The following is a 10,024-nucleotide window of genomic DNA, read 5'->3' on the forward strand; positions in this document are numbered from 1 at the left end:
ATTACAAACGGACAGGAAAATGGAAGTTATCGGATGGTATACAGTAAATTATAGTGTAGAAACTATAGTAGAAAGGAGCTGTTGTGGTCACTCTTCCTATGCGGAAGCCATTTGTGTATCTAGGCCATGTGAAATAGATTCTGGAACACCAGGCGTTGTGGATGGAGCCCTTTGTGCTGTGGCAGAATCTCATTCGGATAATGCTTCTTCGTTCATGTTTTTTGCAAATGTATCTGATCAAAGTCCTGCTCTATTATATATAAAAGAAATTACAGGATGTTCATAAGTGCTGTTATAAATCAAATGCTGTCATAAAAGTATGTAATACTTCTAAATTAATGGTACAGTACAGAGAGGGTACACTCGCAGACATCTTAGTGCTGATATATTTCTATTAAAATGTTTTTGTTTTTCTTTTCCATGAGGAAATGTACCTAAATTATAATTTTTTATTGTAAAACTTAAACTGCTACAAGCAAAATACTTCGTGAATAAAAAAATTTATTGCGCACATATTACATATATGACTGCTGAGTGGAACATCGCCCTATCTCGGCTGAAAGCCTCATTAAGAATTTTTTGTATAAATGCACCAGCCCATGTCAAAACAATTTAAATTTATGCAGAGGTAGCGCGTTTCCCAAGTGGTGGCTGAGATAGCGTGAAATTCCACTTAGCAGTCGAAATGACGATATTTTAATGGTATTATCTAGAAAGAAATATTGATGATTGCGATTAAATAAAAAGTTTTGGTTATATTCATTAAATGTATGAAAAATAAAGTTGTTATATTCTTTACTGACTTCAACCAAACTCATAAATTTATTTCTATTTTACCAATTATGAATTGACAAAAAATTAATACTCTTCTCTTAAAACTCATTGAAATATTTATCGCTTTTATAATATTAAACAAGGTAAAATTGACATCTCTCCAACCTCCCAATCCAGGGTGCTAGGCATGGCTCCCTTTTGGATGAATTGCAACCGGACCGATTCGGCATAACCACAGCAAGGGCGCGGTTGTAGCGGACGGTTTTTATCCCCACTCTGAACATTAGACCGCTGTTGGGGAGGTGGTCGTACGACCAAGATGAACTCAAAAACTTCTAAAGTAAGTACGGATGGGAAGTGAAAAAATGATGGCGTGGCAAGCCCGGGAGGAGGAAATCGCTATCAGTGATGATTCGAACGCTGATTCCGCTGATTGTATGCGTTCAGTGCGTTCGGTAGAAGAGCGATCTACTAGTCCGGACAAAGAACTAACGTTAATCCAACCCACGACGAGAGCGATTGCTTTGCATGGACCAAAGACACAGTGCCCCGAGAGAAATTCGGAAAAGCGGAGTGAAGAGGAAGTTCTAGAAAGCCATGTATTCTACAAGTTGTAGTACAGGAAGAGGAAATAATAAATAAAAACGTGAAAGCTAAAGGGAGATAATGGCCAGACTCCAGCTTATTCGGTGATACTAGAGGGAGCTAATGATGAGACTCTGGTTTTCACCGAGAAGAAGATGAACAAAGTTGCGAAGTAGGCCTTGAATGTGGCGCTACAAGATTGCAACAACCCCAATGGGCTGGTGTCGACCGAAAGGTAGAGGTGTTGGAATTGGACTCAATAATGCTGCGAGTCTAGCAAAGACGCTTCAAGCAGAGGAGGGAGAAACGTACCTACAGACCCCGGAAACAGCGACCAAAATGTATTGCATGAGTGCAATGGCGGAGAATTTGGAGAGAGATAAACAGCTCAATGACGTTGCGCGTCTTACAGATAAATATCCAACACAGTAAAGTGGCGTCGAGCGAGCTACTCGTGACACTTGAGGAGGGTTCGTTTGATGTGGCGCTAATACGGGACCCATGCTTCTCATCTGGAGGAAAGGTTTCTGAACTCAGCGCTCGCGGATTCAGCTTTTGTTACACAAAGACGAGCAGCAGGATAAGAGCTGCAGTCATGGTTCGAAACGAGAACTGTCCCTTATTAAAACATCCAGCCACATGGCCGATAACGTGGAAGCCCAACCAGAGGAGTTCGAAAGGCTGGTGAATCAAGGAAGGTGCAGTGATGGCATGTCATAAGTGCGGATGAGAATGGGTATCACAGCGTATGGGTGGGGGGGGGCGATATTAACGGTAGGGGTGAGTCTCTTTTTTGTTATATTCTAAAGAGTAGTCTACAGGTTGCTAACAGGAGTAGCGTTCCTACATATGTTGGGATCGGGTATGAATAGAGGGTCCTTGACAGGGCATCCTTCTCGGAACATGCATTATCAGTTTCAGCCTGGAGAAGGGAAAAAACCTTTAGAAACCCTAAGGCAACGGACTGGTACAAATTTCAGAAATGTGTATTAGGAAGACTTGGGCAGCCAAAAGAGGTTACCACCGTTGAGGGGTCATTCATATTTTTCAAAAGATTTTTGCCATTGTTTTAAGATCTGATTCGGCATTCGTTGAGGCTGTTGTCAGAATGAGGTCTGGCATCTTACGGGATCATTTGAGGATTGTATCGAGAAAATTTTGTATTCTTATGGGACAAGTTTACTTTCTGTTTAAGCCGCCTCCATCACCATTGGACGGCGGCAATTCCTATACGCACCCGTGTCCAGCGACTGGAAAGGCGCCAACGAACACCGAACTGCCATCGTCACCGACAAGAGCATAGTCAACTCAGTCTACTATCAATAACCAGCAACCGCGGATGCGCTTAGTATGATTTTATTGCTTTAAATATTTGCTTATCATAGCTTTCTACAATCTCCGACAGAAAGTGTCTTCCATTCATTCTGAGTCCTAGCTCAAACCCAAATTTACGTAAAAACAATTAAGGAAGGTTAAGTTCGGGTGTAACCGAACATTACATACTCAGTTGAGAGCTATGGTGACAACATAAGGGAAAATAACCATGTAGGAAAATGAACCGAGGGAAACCCTGGAATGTGTTTGTATGACATGTGTATGTATGGGTATCAAATGAAAGGTATTAATGAGTATTTTAAAATGGCGTGGACCTAAGTTCTATAGATGGACGCCTTTTCGAGATATCGCCGTAAAGATGGACCAGGGGTGACTCTAGAATGCGTTTGCACAATATGGGCATCAAACGAAAGGTGTTAATGAGTATTTTAAAAGGGAGTGGGCCGTAGTTCTATAGGTGGACGCCGTTTCGAGATATCGTCATAAAGGTGGACCAGGGGTGACTCTAGAATGCGTTTGTATGATATGGGTATCAAATGAAAGGTGTTAATGAGTATTTTAAAAGGGAGTATTCCTTAGTTCCATAGGTGGACGCCGTTTCGAGATATCGCCATAAAGGTGGAGCAGGGGTGACCTTAGAATTTGTTTGTACAATATGGGTATCAAAAGAAAGGTGTTAATGAGTATTTTAAAAGGGTGTAGGGCATAGTTCTATAGGTGGACGCCTTTTCGAGATATCGCCATAAAGGTGGACCAGGGGTGACTCTAGAATGAGTTTGTACGATATGGGTATCAAATAAAGGTATTAATGAGAGTTTTAAAAGGGAGTGGTGGTAGTTGTATATGTGAAGGCGTTTTCCAGATATCGACCAAAATGTGGACTAGGGTGACCCAGAACATTATCGGTTGGATACCGCTAATTTATTTATATATGTAATACCTGGCAAGATTTTAAGGGTGTTTTATTTCGCCCTGCAGAACTTTTTCATTTTCTTCTACTTAATATGGTAGGTGTCACAACCATTTTATAAAGTTTTTTCTAAAGTTATATTTCGCGTCAATAAAACAATCCAATTACCTTACCATGTTTCACCCCTTTTTTCGTATTTGGTATAGAATTATGGCATTTTTTTCATTTTTCGCAATTTTCGATATCGAAAAAGTGGGCGTGGTCATAGTCCGATATCGTTCATTTTTCATACCAAGGTAAAGTGGGTTCAGATAAGTACGTGAACTGAGTTTAGTAAAGATATATCGATTTTTGCTCAAGTTATCGTGTTAACGGCCATGCGGAAGGACAGACGGACGACTGTGAATAAAAACTGGGCGTGGCATCAACCGATTTCGCCCATTTTCACAGAAAACAGTTAAAGCCATAAAATCTATGCCCCTACCAAATTTCAAAAGGATTGGTTAATTTTTGTTCGATTTATGGCATTAAAAGTATCCTAGACAAATTAAATGAAAAAGGGCGGAGCCACGCCCATTTTTAAATTTTCTTTTATTTTTGTATTTTGTTGCACCATATCATTACTGGAGTTGAATCTTGACATAATTTACTTATATACTGTAAAGATATTAAATTTTTTGTTAAAATTTTACTTTAAAAAAATTTTTTTTTTAAAAGTGGGCGTGGTCCTTCTCCGATTTTGCTAATTTTTATTAAGCGTACATACAGTAATAAGGGTAACGTTCCTGCCAAATTACATCATGATATCTTCAACGACTGCCAAATTACAGCTTGCAAAAGTTTTAAATTACCTTCTTTAAAAAGTGGGCGGTGCCACTCCCATTGTCCAAAATTTTACTAATTTTATATTTTGCGTCATAAGTTCAACTCATCTACCAAGTTTCGTCGCTTTATCTGTCTTTTGTAATGAATTATCGCACTTTTTCGATTTTTCGAAATTTTCGATATCGAAAAAGTGGGCGTGGTTATAGTCCGATATCGTTCATTTTAAATAGCGATCTGAGATGAGTGCTCAGGAACCTACATACCAAATTTCATCAAGATACCTCAAAATTTACTCAAGTTATCGTGTTAACGGACGGACGGACGGACGGACGGACGGACGGACGGACATGGCTCAATCAAATTTTTTTTTGATCCTGATTATTTTGATATATGGAAGTCTATATCTATCTCGATTCCTTTATATATGTACAACCAACCGTTATCCAATCAAACTTAATATACTCTGTGAGCTCTGCTCAACTGAGTATAAAAAGGAAAAAAGTTAAATGCCGCTGATGACAAGTGAAAGTAAAATCATAACAACACTACTAAACGATAAAGAAAAACCCAAACCAAAATCGACAAATATGGTTTGCTAACATAAGCAACAACAACATAAACAAACAGCACAGCAAGCATTTGCAAAAAACTCTATAGTGTGTCACGTACACGAACATTTTGGCCCCTGGTTGAACCTTGGCTGGCTCAGTATACAACGGGTAGTGGTTCCCAACCCTTCTTCTTCATTCACCTTCTTACCCCCACATACTCCTCAACCACAGGAAGCCCGCCCTACCTTGGACCGCTCGCTTCATCAAATCGTACCCTAGCGGTCGCCCTCTTGCCATGCTCCATCCCCTCCATTTACCTCTTCGTCATACCATCTTCACTACCCCAACAAATAAATTAACTCCTCATTATACCAGTATACATGACATCAAAATATATTACAAATAAAAATCTTGCAAGAAAACATACCAAAACAAGTAAGGAAGGCTAAGTTCGGGTGTAACCGAACATTACATACTCAGTTGAGAGCTATGGAGACAAAATAAGGAAAATCACCATGTAGGAAAAAGAACCTAGGGTAACCCTGGAATGTGGTTGTATAACATGTGTATCAAATGGAAGGTATTAAAGAGTATTTTAAGAGAGAGTAGGCCATATTTCTATGGATGGACGCCATTTAGGGATATCGCCATAAAGGTGGACCAGGGCTGACTCTAGAATTTGTTTCTACGATATGGGTATCAAATGAAAGGTGTTAATGAGTATTTTAAAAGGGCGTGGGCCTTAGTTCTATAGGTGGACGCCTTTTCGAGATATCGCCATAAAGGTGGACCAGGGGTGACTCTAGAATTTGTTTGTACGATATGGGTATTAAATGAAAGGTGTTAATGAGTATTTTAAAAGGGAGAGGGCCTTAGTTCTATAGGTGGACGCCTTTTCGAGATATCGCCATAAAGGTGGACCAGGGGTGACCCTAGAATTTGTTTGTACAATATGGGTATCAAATGAAAGGTGGTAATGAGTATTTTAAAAGGGAATGGGCTTTAGTTCTATAGGTGAACGCCTTTTCGAGAAATCGCCATAAAGGTGGACCAGGGGTGACTCTAGAATATGTGTGTACGATATGGGTATCAAACGAAAGGTGTTAATGAGTATTTTCAAAGGGAGTGATCCTTAGTTCCATAGGTGGACGCCGTTTCAAGATATCGCCATAAAGGTGGACCAGGGGTGACTCTAGAATGTGTTTGTACGATATGGGAATCAAATGAAAGGTGTTACTGAGCATTTTAAGAGGGAGTGGGCATTAGGTCTATAGGTGGACGCCTTTTCGAGATGTCGCCATTAGGGTGGGCCAGGGGTAACTCTAGAATGTTTGTACGATATAGGTATCAAACGAAAGGTGTTAAAAAAAAAAAAATAAATGTAAGGCGCGATAACCTCCGAAGAGATCTAAGGCCGAGCTTCTCTTCCAATTTGCGTCGTGCTCCTCTTGATTTTTCCCTACAAATTGGCCGGACGGGACCTACATGTTTTATGCCGACTCCGAACGGCATCTGCAAGGCAGATGAGTTTTCACTGAGAGCTTTTCATGGCAGAAATACAATCGGAGCGCTTGCCAGACACTGCCGAGGGGCGACCCCGCTTAGAAAAAATTTCTTCTAATTGAAAAATCTTATTTCTAAAATTTTGATGTTGCTTTGCCCGGGAGTTGAACCCAGGGCATACGGTGTGATAGGCGGAGCACGCTACCATCACACCACGGTGGCCGCCAACGAAAGGTGTTACTGAGCATTTTAAAAGGGAGTGAGCATTAGGTCTATAGGTGGACACCTTTTCGAGATATCGCGGTAAAGGTGGACCAAGGGTGACTCTAGAATGTTTGTACGATATGGGTATCAAACGAAAGGTGTTACTGAGCATTTTAAGAGGGAGTGGCCATTAGGTCTATAGGTGGACGCGTTTTCGAGATATCGCCATTAGGGTGGCCCAGGGGTGACTCTAGAATGTGTTTGTACGATATGGGTATCAAATGAAAGGTGGTAATGAGTATTTTAAAAGGAAGTAATCCTTAGTTCTATAGGTGGACGCCTTTTCGAGATATCGCCATAAAGGTGGACCAAGGGTGACTCTAGAATGTTTGTACGATATGGGTATCAAACGAAAGGTGTTACTGAGCATTTTAAGAGGGAGTGGGCATTAGGTCTATAGGTGGACGCCTTTTCGAGATATCGCCATTAGGGTGGGCCAGGGTGACTCTAGAATGTGTTTGTACGATATGGGTATCAAATGAAAGGTGTTACTGAGCATTTTAAGAGGGAGTGGGCATTAGGTCTATAGGTGGACGCCTTTTCGAGATATCGCCATTAGGGTGGGCCAGGGGTGACTCTAGAATGTTTGTACGATATGGGTATAAAACGAAAGGTGTTACTGAACATTTTAAGAGGGAGTGGGCATTAGGTCTATAGGTGGACGCCTTTTCGAGATATCGCCATTAGGGTGGGCCAGGCTGATTCTAGAATGTGTTTGTACGATATGGGTATCAAATGAAAGGTGGTAATGAGTATTTGAAAAGGGAGTAATCCTTAGTTCTATAGGTGGACGCTTTTTCGAGATATCGCCATAAAGGTGGACCAAGGGTGACTCTAGAATGTTTGTACGATATGGGTATCAAACGAAAGGTGTTACTGAGCATTTTAAGAGGGAGTGGCCATTAGGTCTATAGGTGGACACCTTTTCGAGATATCGCCATTAGGGTGGGCCAGGGGTGACTGTAGAATGTGTTTGTACGATATGGGTATCAAATGAAAGGTGTTACTGAGCATTTTAAGAGGGAGTGGGCATTGGGTCTATAGGTGGACGCCTTTTCGAGATATCGCCATTAGGGTGGGCCAGGGGTGACTCTAGAATGTTTGTACGATATGGGTATAAAACGAAAGGTGTTACTGAACATTTTAAGAGGGAGTGGGCATTAGGTCTATAGGTGGACGCCTTTTCGAGATATCGCCATTAGGGTGGGCCAGGCTGATTCTAGAATGTGTTTGTACGATATGGGTATCAAATGAAAGGTGGTAATGAGTATTTGAAAAGGGAGTAATCCTTAGTCCTATAGGTGGACGCTTTTTCGAGATATCGCCATAAAGGTGGACCAAGGGTGACTCTAGAATGTTTGTACGATATGGGTATCAAACGAAAGGTGTTACTGAGCATTTTAAAAGGGAGTGAGCATTAGGTCTATAGGTGGACACCTTTTCGAGATATCGCGGTAAAGGTGGACCAAGGGTGACTCTAGAATGTTTGTACGATATGGGTATCAAACGAAAGGTGTTACTGAGCATTTTAAGAGGGAGTGGCCATTAGGTCTATAGGTGGACGCGTTTTCGAGATATCGCCATTAGGGTGGCCCAGGGGTGACTCTAGAATGTGTTTGTACGATATGGGTATCAAATGAAAGGTGGTAATGAGTATTTTAAAAGGAAGTAATCCTTAGTTCTATAGGTGGACGCCTTTTCGAGATATCGCCATAAAGGTGGACCAAGGGTGACTCTAGAATGTTTGTACGATATGGGTATCAAACGAAAGGTGTTACTGAGCATTTTAAGAGGGAGTGGGCATTAGGTCTATAGGTGGACGCCTTTTCGAGATATCGCCATTAGGGTGGGCCAGGGTGACTCTAGAATGTGTTTGTACGATATGGGTATCAAATGAAAGGTGTTACTGAGCATTTTAAGAGGGAGTGGGCATTAGGTCTATAGGTGGACGCCTTTTCGAGATATCGCCATTAGGGTGGGCCAGGGGTGACTCTAGAATGTTTGTACGATATGGGTATAAAACGAAAGGTGTTACTGAACATTTTAAGAGGGAGTGGGCATTAGGTCTATAGGTGGACGCCTTTTCGAGATATCGCCATTAGGGTGGGCCAGGCTGATTCTAGAATGTGTTTGTACGATATGGGTATCAAATGAAAGGTGGTAATGAGTATTTGAAAAGGGAGTAATCCTTAGTTCTATAGGTGGACGCTTTTTCGAGATATCGCCATAAAGGTGGACCAAGGGTGACTCTAGAATGTTTGTACGATATGGGTATAAAACGAAAGGTGTTACTGAACATTTTAAGAGGGAGTGGGCATTAGGTCTATAGGTGGACGCCTTTTCGAGATATCGCCATTAGGGTGGGCCAGGCTGATTCTAGAATGTGTTTGTACGATATGGGTATCAAATGAAAGGTGGTAATGAGTATTTGAAAAGGGAGTAATCCTTAGTTCTATAGGTGGACGCTTTTTCGAGATATCGCCATAAAGGTGGACCAAGGGTGACTCTAGAATGTTTGTACGATATGGGTATCAAACGAAAGGTGTTACTGAGCATTTTAAGAGGGAGTGGGCATTAGGTCTATAGGTGGACGCCTTTTCGAGATATCGCCATTAGGGTGAGCCAGGGGTGACTCTAGAATGTGTTTGTAGGATATGGGTATCAAATGAAAGGTGGTAATGAGTATTTTAAAAGGAAGTAATCCTTAGTTCTATAGGTGGACGCCTTTTCGAGATATCGCCATAAAGGTGGACCAAGGGTGACTCTAGAATGTTTGTACGATATGGGTATCAAACGAAAGGTGTTACTGAGCATTTTAAGAGGGAGTGGGCATTAGGTCTATAGGTGGACGCCTTTTCGAGATATCGCCATTAGGGTGGGCCAGGGTGACTCTAGAATGTGTTTGTACGATATGGGTATCAAATGAAAGGTGTTACTGAGCATTTTAAGAGGGAGTGGGCATTAGGTCTATAGGTGGACGCCTTTTCGAGATATCGCCATTAGGGTGGGCCAGGGGTGACTCTAGAATGTTTGTACGATATGGGTATAAAACGAAAGGTGTTACTGAACATTTTAAGAGGGAGTGGGCATTAGGTCTATAGGTGGACGCCTTTTCGAGATATCGCCATTAGGGTGGGCCAGGCTGATTCTAGAATGTGTTTGTACGATATGGGTATCAAATGAAAGGTGGTAATGAGTATTTGAAAAGGGAGTAATCCTTAGTTCTATAGGTGGACGCTTTTTCGAGATATCGCCATAAAGGTGGACCAAGGGTGAC

Source organism: Eurosta solidaginis, chromosome 5, assembly GCF_040869045.1.
Source record: "Eurosta solidaginis isolate ZX-2024a chromosome 5, ASM4086904v1, whole genome shotgun sequence".
Taxonomy (NCBI): Eukaryota; Metazoa; Arthropoda; class Insecta; order Diptera; family Tephritidae; genus Eurosta; species Eurosta solidaginis.